Source organism: Amphiprion ocellaris, chromosome 12 (assembly GCF_022539595.1).
Source record: "Amphiprion ocellaris isolate individual 3 ecotype Okinawa chromosome 12, ASM2253959v1, whole genome shotgun sequence".
Lineage (NCBI taxonomy): Eukaryota > Metazoa > Chordata > Actinopteri > Pomacentridae > Amphiprion > Amphiprion ocellaris.
The window spans coordinates 27,942,463-27,957,205 of record NC_072777.1 but is presented as its reverse complement, the minus strand read 5'-3'; positions in this window follow the sequence as shown (position 1 = coordinate 27,957,205).

Sequence of the window (14,743 nt, the reverse complement as noted above, 5' to 3'; positions counted from 1 at the left end):
TTAGAGTGCATTACTGCATTATTTTTTTGGCTAGAAGTGCCCAGTAAGTGTTTCAGTATGAGCGCCCCAGGAGCCCAACTGGTTGAACGGGTGAGTTTGAGTTTGATGGCCATTTGCTGCATGTCATTCCCCCACTCTTCTCCCCATGTTTCCTGTCTCTCTCCACTTTCAAAGTAAAATAAAGAGTAAAAAGCCCCCCAAAATAACTTTAAAAAACGGTGAAGTTCTGTACTGATTAGCTAGCATCCATTTGGCTTTATTTTTTTGCAATATTCAATAATATATAACTAGGGCAGTTAAAGATTAGTTACATATAGATCCTTGATTTATCACATAAAAGTTATTAGCCAGTAAGGCTGAAGACAAGGGGCATACTTGTCAGTAATGTATTGTTTTGCTGTAGTACCTGGTTGCAGCACTAGGTGGAGCCTCTTACTGTTCAGTGAGGTGGAGTTACATGTATGTTCGCTCACCACCCATTGCAGAAAATGAAAGCACATCCCTGCTGTATATCTGCCAAATTGTAGTCATGCTAGTAAAATCTGCAGCACTGGCAGCTGTACAGCTTAGCTAGCTATCTGAAGTTCATGCTAAGCTACGATTTTCGAACGCTAACAGAGCCCGGGAGCTGAGTGACTGTCAGCAGAGAGCAACTGGAACTGCCAGCATTTAGGAGCAGCATGACTCTGATTGCAAGCTTCCAAAAAACAAAATGAATCGTGACAGTGAAAGTGTATCAGAGGCACTCTGCTCAGAATAGAAACACATTTTAGAGGCAGCAGTAAAACTTGACAGATTTCCTGAACTGCTTAAGTTGCTGCAACTTCAGCTGTGGACATTTGCTCAACATGTTAAGAAACAAGTCACTGCATCACATAGATAAAGTGGGATATTATTCTGATAAACTGCTATGAAGAAATAAATAATATCACAGGTTATTTAGCGTGGGAGTTCTTCAAATTACTGATGAACCTGACATTTCATGGTCAAGCACATGGAAGAACATCCACTGTATTTCATTCATTATATTGATAAATTGATTACTGGTTATAAATGTGGCAGACTATTGGTTATGGACACTGTTTAAAATTTTAATTCCTGTGGATGACAAATATTTACCAGATTTAAAAAACATCACAAAAAATTAAGTTATCCTGGCAAAAACTGCAAAGCTAGGCAGCATTGTTTAAGAAATAACAACAATAACAACAAAACCTGTTACATCTATTTCTGTGACCATCATAAATTGTGGCTTTATTATAGCTACATAAATAGTGCTACTAGCTAGGTTTTAAACATGTGAAAAATGCCCAGAATTTGACAATATTTGGATGCTGAATGAAGTTTTTGTTCTATTATTCAAAGTACAGGTGTCAGAAAGTAAACTAACTTGTGTCTGATTATTCCTGATTACTATTTTTTGGGTATTATTCAGCCTTTAAACTAGTGATGAATGATTAAATTCTCAAAATTTGTGTCAGACCTACATTGTAAAAAAACAAACAAGCAAAAAAACAAAACAATGATAAAATTCCAGCTGCTGAGGCATCAAAAATTACTGTGAAATAATAGAAAACGGCAATATTAAAATTTTTCAATAGCATTACACAAGATCGTATGTATTGTTTTGGCTTTCTAATGTTTCATAAAGGATAATTACATGTGTAATTACACATGATGCCTCTCATTTAACAAATCTATGTGAATTTACAGAAGATTTTTTTCTTTTTAATTGCCCTAAATCTATCTAATTTTAGACATAAATTTACAAATAAACCTAAATGCATCAGTTTCATCTATGAAATTAAAAGGAGATATTTATGAAATTCTAATAAATTTGATAAATTTGTAAATCAATGAATAATTTTTTAACAACAAAAAAATGCAGTTAGAGGTTTTTAATGATATTTTACAGTTAACATGCAAATCCAGTCTGTGTTTTTTATAATCTTATTTATATATATATATATATATATATATATATATATATATATATATATATAAAAATAAAATTTAAGACACCTGGAAAAATCAATAAGACAATAAATTTAAATTTAATTACTGATTTTTTCAAGCGCACAGTTCCTTGATTTCAAATTGTTTGCTATAGTTTAATGTATCATATTTTTTTTTAACACCTGCATTGTGCCATGTTTTGAGTCATGTGCTGGTTTCATTGAATTTATATTATTATTTTTGCAAAACAGAATTATGTGCCTTCAAAGGACATCTTTACCATAGTTCTATCATATTAGTGCATCTGTATTTCATCGCAAAATGACAATCAAAACCAATACCGGTGACAGCCTTGATTACTTTGACCCCTTCATCCCTTCTGGATAATTGTAGTCTGCATTATATAAGGATACTGGTCATTTGCACAGCAGGTATTCTGACATGTCACCAAAGGACTAACACAGATGTAATCATTGAGAGCAGCAGCAGGGTGCTGCTGCTGTGCATGTGGGCTGACTGTCGTGACCTGCTGAGACACGTAATGGAACTGAAAGACTGTTATGTATCTGCTTAGCTCCATCTGTGCTTGCAAAAATTAGACTTATTTATCCAAAATTTACAGATGATAATCCTTATTAATGCTCCTATTCTTAAAACATATCTGCATGGGGCTATAAATGCTACTACAAATAAATACTTCATCCAAAACCTAAATTATTGTATCGATTGCATGCTTGGGTTTGAAAAGTTTATCTGCAGTCAGCTTGGATTCACAGCAGTTTTAATCGATGAGATTTATTTTTAGTCTAAAAGTAAAAATATCCTCCGAAACTTCTAATAATCCACCACCGTCCATCCGTGTGCTCACGATGCACTCATTTTTTAAAAATCTATTATTTTTCTTTTTATTTATTGTTCTTAGCCTAGTTATTCTAACATCAACGGAAATATTTATAGCAAAATGATGAGATGCTGAGGCCTTCTAATAATAACCCCTCATAGATCTGAACACAAATAAGTATAAATAAAGGAACAGTCTCCTTTTCAAATTTATTTTTGCATGAGTTGTTTACGTCTTTGTTCTCGTCGGGCAAATAAATGCTTTCTGTGCTTTGTGGTTTCAGATCTTAGGGAGGAAAAAAAAATCTTACATATTCACAGACACACGCACAGCAGAGAGCTGGGCTGATTGGATGGTGGACGGCTGGAGTTGTTATTACAGAGCATCCAGCAGAGTCTGGTTTGCAGGATAAGGACGTCCTTACAGGGCATTTCTCAGTGTGAACGATGAGGAAACAGCCTCCTGTGTGAGCATGGATGTGTGTGTGAGAGAGAAAGTTTGAAAGAGAGAGAAATCGGCAGAATGTGGACAGATGCATCTGTCTGCCTACATATTTTGGCCTTCAAATAGAAATCTTGGCAATGCTTGCAAAAAATGACTTTCCCCATTGGACTGCGCAGTGCCAAGGGCTTTCCTGCAGAGAAAGAGGCTGGAGACTGAGAGACGTGCTCACAAGCCTTTACATTCTGTTACAGGGAAGCCTCCAATAAACTTTCCCTTTCTGCAAAGACATCTCTATCTCCATCGTTGGCTAACATGAACTGGAGGAAGAGGAAGGGATTTCAAAGCCAAACATGGAATTGCAAAGAAAGAACGGAGACACAGGGGTGATTTGTGTACATCTGGGGCTTGGATAATGGGTTCCCTTGGTGCATATTAGTGACTCATTAGTTATTCTTTCCTTCTATTTTCAAAACCATTGAAAAAAGAAGCATGGAAACCACCTGTAAATGTGAAGACTACAAACAAAAACCAATGTCAAATATCCATGTGTCTAAACATAGAATGTGATGCAAGAAAACAAAGCGTATCTCTTTAGGCATTGAAACTTCTACAAGAACTCTAGTAGTCGAAAAAAGAGGGAAGGTTTGGTATAGATTGTCAGTATTTTTCCATTTGAAATCTGCCTCTACAGTTATACACCCGAATATTTTCTCTTCGGTGGAGGGTTATGGCTCACAAACATCCCCGACATGCTCAGGCTTCCACCTCGGTAATGCAATCCACTCTGTTTCCACAAAGATCCAGGGATCAACTGTTGCAGCTGAGGATGAGAGGGCCCAGCAGTCGCCTCAGACACCCAGGATCAGAAACTCCAAACAGGGATAACACCCTCTCAGCATTCAATGTTTTCAATCAACGGATCAGCTACTGTGACTGGAAACAAAATGTCCCAGACAGCTATCGCGCAGGAGTTGCCGGCAGGCAAAAGCTGGCACGACTAATATGGCTTGTCAGAGTGAAAATAGCCTAGTATTGTTCACACCTTCCATAAAGGTACAGGCATAACGCTTTTGTCTTGTTCATCTCTCAGGAGTCATGCTCTAATAGCTTTTCAGGCTCATGTTGCTTTAGTAAGAGGGATTTAAAGTTGGTGTTTCACTACCCAAAGAGTCTAGTGATGGAAGCACAGCTATTCATTTACACATAATTCAGCATGAATCAAATTTATACCATCATAAATGTGATAAATTTGTGTCTTTAGATTAAATGGTATTTGACGAATGGATTTGAGAATTATCAAATTGCCTGGTTAGGGATTTATTAAAAATAACTCAAGGTACACGGACTGTGTCTTATACAGTGTTTTCACTGGTTGCCAAGACTGCAGCTGTACCAAAATATATTGGACAGATGAACAGAAATGCTAAATAGTGGAACTAATTTGTCTTTAAATGAAAGCTCTCAGTTGTTAGATGCTGCAAAGAACTGTGATAGATTTAAGTAAATATGAAAGGTGTTCAGCTGCAGTACATTTTAGTATTTCCAATCCCAAACTGACAGAAAGGCAGACATTTCTGTTGAGCTCAAATGCAAATCTCTCTTCTTCTCATGCAAACTTTCAGATTCATTACAAAAGCGATAAATGGTTGCACTTTTTAAGGTTAGTTTCAAACAACCCACTCCACAGTTTGCACTTTCTCCTCCTGACTGACAGAAATCATCTCAGCATATCTGCATCTCAAGCCTGTTTTCCGTCTTTGTGTAAATCCTTAGAGTGGTTTTAATAGACAAATACTTGTTATGGAGGTCTTCAGCATTTACAGTAAGCCCTGCGCAAAACCCACCCTGCAGAGAAACATTGCCATCTAAGCCTTCGGTAAAACCCAGGCAGAAAAATCTGGATGTGGACCAGCAGATCGAGCGTCAGTGTGGAAACATAAAGAAGGGTTTGATCTCATTTATGCCCTCGCTGTTCTGGAAGTGATGAAATGAGGCCGGTCTTGAGCTGGGCGAGGTCATTCCTCTCCTCTCCTCTCCTCTCCTCTCCTCTCCTCTCTCCCCTGCTCTCCTCTCATCTCCTCTCCCCTCCTCTCCTCTCCTCCATTAATCATGTCTGTACACATGAAAATGAGCTTAACCCTTTATCCTGTGCGGCGCTCTACTTCCACTCAAGGACACCTTGCAAGCAGGTATAAGTAGGATCCCTCTGCGCATATTTTCCTCCTCTATTTCCAACTAATGGACACCTTTCAGTCTTGATCCAGCTTGACTTAGTGGTGAAAAAAAAAGCTACACGGGGCTTCATCCTCCCTTGTTAAGGCTGCCACTCTTTGCTGTGCAGCCTCATAACAATTAACGCTTCTATAAATCCCTTTGTCAAAGGCTTAATGGGAAAAAAATGGAATTTAAGGACTTATCCCTGCCCCTTGAGTCTAACATAATTTCACTCACGACTAAACTACGTGAAGGAAGGTTGGGTATATAATATAATGCATAAGCTTCTGAAAAGGAGGAGGACGCAGGGAACAAGCGAGAAGATGAAAAACATGATAAAGGCACAGAGGGAGAGCAGGAGGAGTAGGTAGAGAATAAGTAAGGAAGAGAGGAAGGAAAAAAGAAAATGAGCTTGGTTCCCTTTGTGGCACAGTGCTTCACCACTTAATCATCCCCAGGTCTATAAATAGGCCTTCACAGCCATGGAATATTGGGAGATTAATGGAAGAGAATGGAACGCCATAATGCTTCGAAGCTTCACCACTTGTGCTGCACTTCAATAGTGCAGATTTCATTTTATTTCACCACCAATCGCAGATTCCCTCCCCACCTCCTCTTCAGTTTTATCATAAAAAGCGGAGAGGGGAAATCTAGCAGATTGCATCCACCCCTCCCTCCCCCTCATCTCCATCTCTTCATGTTTTGCCTACTTCAACACAGTTTTACTGGAAGACAGTCGTTTGCAGACTCAAAGCTAAATGGCACCAAATGCAGAACTGTTGGCGTAGTGTAAGCGTGCAAGCCTGAGCAAGACACCCAAAGAGCATGAGCTTTTCCAAGAGCAGACTGTGGAAAAGTTCTCCCCCCTCATTTTGCATTCTGTACAATGCACTACAGTTTCTTTTCAGCACCTATCACAAGTGCTCATCTCCTGAGGATATGTTGACGGTGTTGAGGTAGCAGGGATCACCTTGTATCTCCCTGCTCTCCTCACTGTGAGCGTATGTATGTACCCGCCTGCTTCTGTGTGTACACTCTGGGTTTGCAGGCGTTCGTGTGGGTGCAGACTCACAACACCAGCCTTAGATTTTGAGGGGAAATATAGCAGAGACGTTATTTAGGCTGGCGAGAAGAAAGTGAGGTTGTGAGGACACGAAACCTGTGCTGAAAAGAAAAACTTTTTTTTTTTTTTTTGTTGCTATAAATAGAAAGAAAGGTTGTTAAGAAACAGGAGACAAGCCAAAACCAATTGGAGCCGTTACACATGGGCTTGTTAGTGTTGGCACGTATTTCGAGACAAAAATTTAGATTCATCGACTTGTGCTTTTCCACATTCTCCCATTCCTGTGAAACAACACTGCTGTCCAGCACCTCCCCCTATCTGTATATCATATCAGATCCCACCATCTGTTGGAAACGCATATGTCTGCATTACTCCCGCCGAATCATAACTCCCTCTCAGCCTGCGAGCTCATTAGTGCAGTCTCAATGAGCTAAACAGAAACCGAAAGACAACGAGGAAATTGCTGTTCGTTAGTAGCTTTACTGCTGTTGATTCTTCATTTGAAAAGAACAAGCCCATTGTTAATATTGTACCTTTGCGTTTCTAACTATGACAAGTGAAACTGTCTGTGAAAAAGGCCTATTACTATAAATTTCCTTCATTAACCATGACAAAAATGAAATATTAAAGAAAAGAAATAGCAAAAGACAAATTAAATGATAATCATAGTCACAAATTTCTGCCCTACATCATTTTCAGTGTCCTAGAGTCAGGCCTCAGTATCTGCATGGACATGCAAACCAAAATTTGTAGTCAAGGCAATCATCACATTCTTGGTCCTGGTTGTGACACATAAATCCCTGAGTTGGATTGTGGGTGAAAAAAAAATTCCAAGTGGGTAGTGAATTAGTATGCCATCTACATATTTCTCCATGAGAGGGTTTGAAAAATAATTTCAAATTCTGTTTAAATGTAATAAATAAACAGTGAAAATGGCTTTTAAAAGATGTGGTGCTGTTCGTACTACATGTAAACTTATTTATCGCTTATAAGGTAACTTGGGGCTGCACAGAGGCATGGTGGTTAGCACTTTGGCCTTGCAGCTTGAAGATCCCCGGTTCGCATCCCCGCCTTCCCGGGATCTTTCTGCATGGAGATAGCATGTTTTCATGCGTGGGTTTTCTCCAGGGACACCAGCTTACTCCCACAGTCCAAAAATATGTTGAGGTTAATTGATTATTCTAAATTGCCCCTAGGTGTGAATGCGAGTGCGATTGTTTGTCTGTATATGTAGCCCTGTGACAGACTGGCAACCTGTCCAGGGCATCCCCTGCCTTTGCCCCAAGTCAGCTGAGATTGGCTCCACCCACAACCCTAATGAGGATTAAGCGGTGTATAGATAATGGATGGATGGATAAGGTAACTTTTAAGTTCTGTCCTGTGTGGCTGGAGTCTTTGTCTCAGCCTGAATGTACAAAGGGAACTCGCAAATTTGCTTTTTTCGGTCTTACCAGGTAAACAAATTCATACAACGGCAACAACATAAACAAGCTACACAATATTTATACTTGTACTTACATATAAATCGCATCTCCTGCTGTAGCCACACTGTGTCCAGAAAGAGTTCTGGCCTCAATAGTTGTCTTGGGATATTTCTCCTGGAAAGTCTCTGTGAAGATGAGAGAGGTCTTCCCAGTCTCCCTCACCAGAGGGGTCATCTCTGTCAAACCAATCTGTCCACCATCCTGGAAAAAGATGATCAAATTGAGATCAATCTTGGACTCACAAGACTTTTCCATACCCATTAAGATACTGCACACTGGGTGTCAGTTGTATCAATACACAGTGTAGAGTCTCATTGTTTGTATCAGCTGATCCCATCCAGAAAGACAAATTAAAGGAGAAAATGAGTCAGACCTTTCTGTTGAAGGGGAACACTGAATGGTTTAATTTGTACTTTAAATGTCAAGAAGTGTTGTGAAAAGAACCTGCAGTCCTCCTACTGCTCTTTGCTGGATCCCGGAGAGCTTCTGCTGTGTGATAAATCAAAAAGAGAGAAGTTTCATTTTACTGAAACTTCACAAAAAGTTCCAAGGTACTTTCAGTCACATTGATATATCAAAAATTGTGTGTGATGTTCATCATGCTACAGTGAAGAGAAATACTGCTTACAGAAAGATGCTGCATTATGTTATTGTGCACATTGCGGACAGCTCATAAGAATAGTAAACGTGAATGTAGTTAGTGCAGCTAACCAGGTGAACCTACCTAAATCCAGTCTTGCTGCAATGACAACACTCAACTGTAAGTGAGAATAGAAAATTGTAATGTCAAAATATGCATCATGTTAAAAAACTAAAACAAAAGGAACATATTGCATACCTATTTAAAGAGGCAGATGCATAGTACAGGGATGAGCGTATCCATAAGTAATAAGCAGACACCTGCACCCTGTCAAACAAGCAAAACTACATTTATTAGTGGGTCTTCTTGGTGCTAGACCTTCATCAGGCAAATAGTCTGTCCTCCAAACAAAGAATCTTTCTATAAGAGGGAGTGGCTGTGACTTCACCATCAAGGAACATACTCCATGTACCATAGAGAGATATGAAATATCAAAATCTTGCACTGAAAGATAGTTTTCACTTGCATAAAGAAAACAATCCCAAATATTGTCAAATAAATAAATAAATAAATAAATAGCATGGGTAAAATCTTGGGACATTTTACATCATTTATGTAAACTTCCAGTTTGGTTTACACCCTCACTGCAGCACCAAACAGCTCTTTAAAGAGTTTTAATGATCTTCCTTTAAGGATTATTTCGAAAATTCAGCCCTAATGGTGGGCATCAAAGATACTGCAAATGGATGTCTTATCTGGCAGATAGGAGCTTCTCAATTCAGTTCAGTTCTCAGTTCAGAGCCTCAAGGCTCCATATTGTGTCCACATTTGTTTTTACTATATATGTTGTCCCTGGGGTCCATCTTTAAGAAACATAATACACCAGCCAAAAGTGGGATGGATGCCATCTCTCCTAATCAGACCAGGTTTTCTCCAGAAAGAGCTCCAATTGTCTATAAAGCCAACATCGTTTGCAGTACACCAGACACCCAGCGGCGAAACGATGGCATACGGCTAAACATATCATCGCTGGTCAGATCAGGCAGGGGTCCAGAGAAAACTACGGAGTCTGACATGGTTTTGGCAAAGTTACACACCGATGCCACACTAACTTTGGTGACCTCCGATTGGCGTAACCGGGTGTCATTACCGCCGACGTGAATAACAGTCCTACTGTATTTACGATTATCTTTAGCCAGCAGTTTCAAATTTGCTTCTATGTCGCCCGCTCTGGCCCCTGGGAGGCATTTTACTATGGTCGCTGGTGTCGCTAGCTTCACGTTTCTGACTATGGAGCTGCCAATGATCAGAGTTGGTTTCTCAGCGGGTGTGTCGTTGAGTGGGGAAACACGATTAGAAACGTGAAGCGGTTTGTGGTGGGCCGGGACAGCGGGCTTGAGCTGAGGACTACGTTTCCTACGAACTGTCACCCAGCTACCCTGACTTCCTGGCTGTTCGGGAGCTGCTAGGGGACGGCTAGCAGAAGCTACACTAGCAGCTATATTATTGCGGTCCGCACCGGCTAAGGGGGCCTGGCTAACAGCTAGCGGGGTGTTTTCCATGGTGCGGAGCCGCGCTTCCAATTCAGAGAGCCTCGCCTCCAAAGCTAGAAAGAGACTGCATTTATTACAGGTGTTGTTATCACTAAAGGAGGCAGAGGAGTAACTAAACATGTGACACACTGAGCAGGAAAGAGAAGGAGAGGAAGAGGGAGAAGCCATGCTAACAGCTAAGTGCTAGGCTAGCGGACAGAGATAACAGATTAACTTAGAATTAAGTACTGAGAAGGTGCTTGAAGAAAACGAGTGTATGTTACGATTCAAATATTACCGCTACACACAGATTTAATGAATATCAAATTAGATGGAGTGTATAAGCTACAACAGTCACAGAACACAACACAGCGCTACAACAGGAAGTGACGCAATACGCTTACCGTAACGTCAGACGTCAGCCGACAATAACTGTGCTGATACCTCAGCTGTTGTACTGTTGTGATGGAGACTGTGGTTTCACTCACGTATTGAAATCTACACGATACGCATTAAAATGTGCACATGCACACTATTCCACTTAGCAGCATGTTACATATGTCACATAACACCAGTATTGGCTTTTATCCTCTGGCGTCATGTCAGTTTCAGTCTAAATTTTAGAGCTTTGTTGGTTGTTTATACATTTTAAATTGGTTGCCACCTCCTTATTTAGCACAACTCTTACATGTTCATACCTCACTATGAGCACTGAGGTCAATCAACCAGATGCTCTTAGATGTTCCAAGATCGAGAAACGGAAAAAGAAATCGAGCCTTAGCAGTAGCTGGTCCTAATATTTCTTGGTCAACTACACAGCCGCATAGAGAGAGATTTACTGAACTTTCAAGCTTCAAAGTCTTTAGTTAATATAAGTCTTGACAGACATGGATCTGATGTACTCATATAGTACCTCCTCCATCACAGAAAGGAGGATGGCAGTGGAAGCAAGCACGATAATCATTGTACATCTTTTTGGGTTGGTCCTCATTTCTGCAGATTAATACTGAAACCGGATCATTTCCGATAAAAGAAATCACTTTGGAACTTAATAAAAGCAACATAATCAAAACAGCCACTTAACTATTTGCGCTTTGCAACCATGTTAGTGGCTTAAAGAATGGTAATGCCACTATGTCAGTCTGGTAACTAGTCCATCATTGTTGACAGCGAAAATGATAGATTACAATAAAATTTAGTACAGACGTTCATGTCTCGCTTTGGTGATCCATCAAATTATAATCTTAAACTCATACAACAACAGATGCAACATATTTATATTTGTCCTTACTTTGAAATCACATTCCCTGCTGCAGTCAGACTGAACCCAGAAAGAGTTTTGGCCTTGGACCAGGAAGTTCCACTACATCAGTTGCTATAGGTATCTAGTCAGTTTAAAAGGCAGCCACTTTTGTGACACTGAAAACTGACTTAACGCTCAATATACCTCACTATCCCACTAATCTCACCTCATAGTACAGCACTGCATTCATTGGGATTTATATATCTTTGGATGGGACCAGTTTGTGCAGCTGTTCACATTTGAACCGTTGCATAATTTTTATTGGCCAACTACATGAATAGAGATTTGACTGGTTTGTCCCTCTCAATGAACTTACATGCTTCAAAGCCTTTGAATACATATATCATACAAGTCTAAACAGACAGATGTGAAGTGCAGCTTGAGTGGTTGGTAGAACCATGAGATGATAAGTCTAGATTGTTGGTGGAATAATAACTACAAACTACAAATTGTAGCTTAATTAGTAGTTTTATTGCTGTCAATCTTGGACTCACAAAGTTTTCCCACACTCATTAAGGTATTGCACACTGGGCATCAATGTAATCAAAATGCAGTGTAAGGTCTCATTGTTTGTATCAGCTGATTCCACTCAGAAAGACAGATTTCAGAGTAAAATGCATCAGACCTTTTTGTACAAGGTGAACACTGAATGGTTTCATTTGTATTTCAAATGTCAACATTGTCACCGAAAACAATCTGTAACCCTCTTACTGTTCTTCACTGGATGCTGGACAGTTGTTCCTGCATGAAAAATAAAAAAGAGAGAGAAATCTTATTTTGCTAAAATCTTACAAAACGTTACAAGATTATATAGTACCTCCTCGTCCACCACAGAAAGGTGGATGGCAGACAACGCGAACACGATAGTCATTGCACCACTTCTTATAGGGTTGGTCACTGTTTTTGCAGATGAATCCTGAAACTGGATCATTTCTGAAAAAAGAAACCAAGGTGGCACTTAATGAAAGCAGTCTATTTAAAACAGTCACTTAACTATTCGCACTTTTTAAGTATGCTAATGCCTCAAAGAACGACGATTCCACTGTCAGTCTATCAACTAGTCCATGACAGTGGTTCAGGCTGAAATATCTCCAAAAACACTGGATGAGTTGACATCAAATTTTGTTCAGACCTCAACTTCTAATCTACTACCACCAGCAGGTTGATTTTTGCAGCTGTTAGTGAAATGTCTTGACATCATTTAGGTAGACTACAGTGAAATTTGGCACAGACATATTTATACTTACTTAGAAACCACATCCCCTGCTGCAGACACACTGAGTCCAGAAAGAGTTTGGGCCTCAATAGCTGATGGTTTGGGGCAGATCTTTCCAGGGCTCTCCTTGCGAAGATTGTAGAGGGTTTCCCAGTGTCCAGTGCCAGAGGGGTTATCTCTGTCAAACCGCTCTGTCCAGCATCCTGAAAAAATGTGATCAAATTGAGATCAATCTTGGACTTGGAAGTTTTTCCACACTCATTCAGATATTGCACACTGGGTGTCAATGTAATCAAAATACAGTGTAGGGTCTCGTTGTTGTTGTGTCAGCTGATTCCACCCAGAAAAATAGATACAAGAAAAACATGTCAGTCACACGTTTCTGTACAAGGTGAACATTGAATGGTTTAATTTGTATTTTAATGTCAAGATTGCCTCTGAAAAGAACCTGCAACCCTCCTACCGTTCTTCACTGGAACCCGGAGAGCTTCTCCTGTGTGATAAATCAAAAAGAGAGAAGTCTTGTCTTATTGACAGTTCACAAAAAGTTACAAGATACTTTCAGTCCCATTCATATATCAACAATTGTGAGAGGTTTTTCAAGCTACAGTGAAGAGACGTATTGATTTTAGAAAGATTTTGCGCTATGTTATTGTGCACATTGCTGACATCTGATAAGAGTAGTGAACCTGAATGTAGTTACTGCATGAACCTACCTAAAACCAGTCCTGCTGCAATGACAACACTATACTGTAAGTGAGAATAGAAAATTGTAATGTCAAAATGCACATCATGTTAAAAAACTAAAACAAAGGAACTCTTCGCACATCTATTTCATGAAGTAGGTCAAGTGGTCGATCATATCCACAAGTAATAAGCAGACAACTGCACCCTGTCTAATTAGAAAAATTCCATTTATTATTGGGTCTTTTTGGTGTGTGTTATTAAAATGTTCCTGTAAGGCGACCTATAAACAGTCATCGATCATTTTACCTGCAATATTCAGAGAATTTTTTGGGAATTTTTTTGAGAAACAGATCACAGATATAATAGCAAAGGAGCTTAGTGCAACATTTGGCAATGTTTTTGACAAAAGTCTTTTGAGAACATTATTCTTCTTTTAAGGAGAACTTTCAGGGAACTAAAAAATAAGTCTTCACTGAAAACATTACTTGAGCTTTGCAGAACTTTCTTGGAATGTTTTCAGAACAAAATATCCAGCTGTGGAGGAGTTTACCACACTTTTTTCAACTCCACCTGCACCAGCATTTTGGACTCTTTTGCTCTACTCAGGACCAAATGGACAAAACCAAGATCAGAGCCCTGTTTGAACAATGGTACTGCTGCTCTCAGACAGGAATGTAGATGAACTGAGAAATGGTGGAAGAAGAAGAAGCTCCAAGTCTCTGTGACACAGTTTGTATCGTGGTAACTAGACTCTGCTCAATTCTTTGTTGACAACATCTCCGCTCTAAGGTCTTCATCAGGTTGCAATACTGCAAATGGATGTCTTATCTGGTAGATAAGAGCTTCTCAGTTCAATTCAGTTCAGTTCTCAGTTGTCCCTCTCACTTGTGGGGTCCCTCAAGGCTCCATGTTGTGCCCACATTTGTTTTTATTATATATGTTGTTCCTGGGTTCATATTTAAGAAACATAATATTCAAATCTATCTGCCAACTGAAAGCAAAGACTCACTGCAGGGTCTGTTAAAGTGCTTTAAAAATGTCAAAACCTGGATAGACTTAAGCTTTCTGAATCTAAATAAAAACAAGACAGACATTGTGTTTGGTTGAGTGGACTTTAGATGACCCTGACGACACACTTGGCCCTTTGGCATCAGACAGTCAGTCTTTAGTAACAAACTTTGGAGTGATCCTCAACAACTCTTTCAGATTTACCAGACAGATCAGTTTAGTGGTCATAACTTTTTTTCACTTAAGACTTTTAGCCACAGTGAAGGCCTATCTGTCTCCCAAAGACTTTGAAAAAGTTATTGTTGCCTTTAGTACCACTCAGCTGTATGTGGGTGTAAAATTCCCAGCTGCAGTTGGTACAAAATGCAGCTGCTCATCTTTAAACAGGAAATAAAAGTGTTGTCACATAACACCA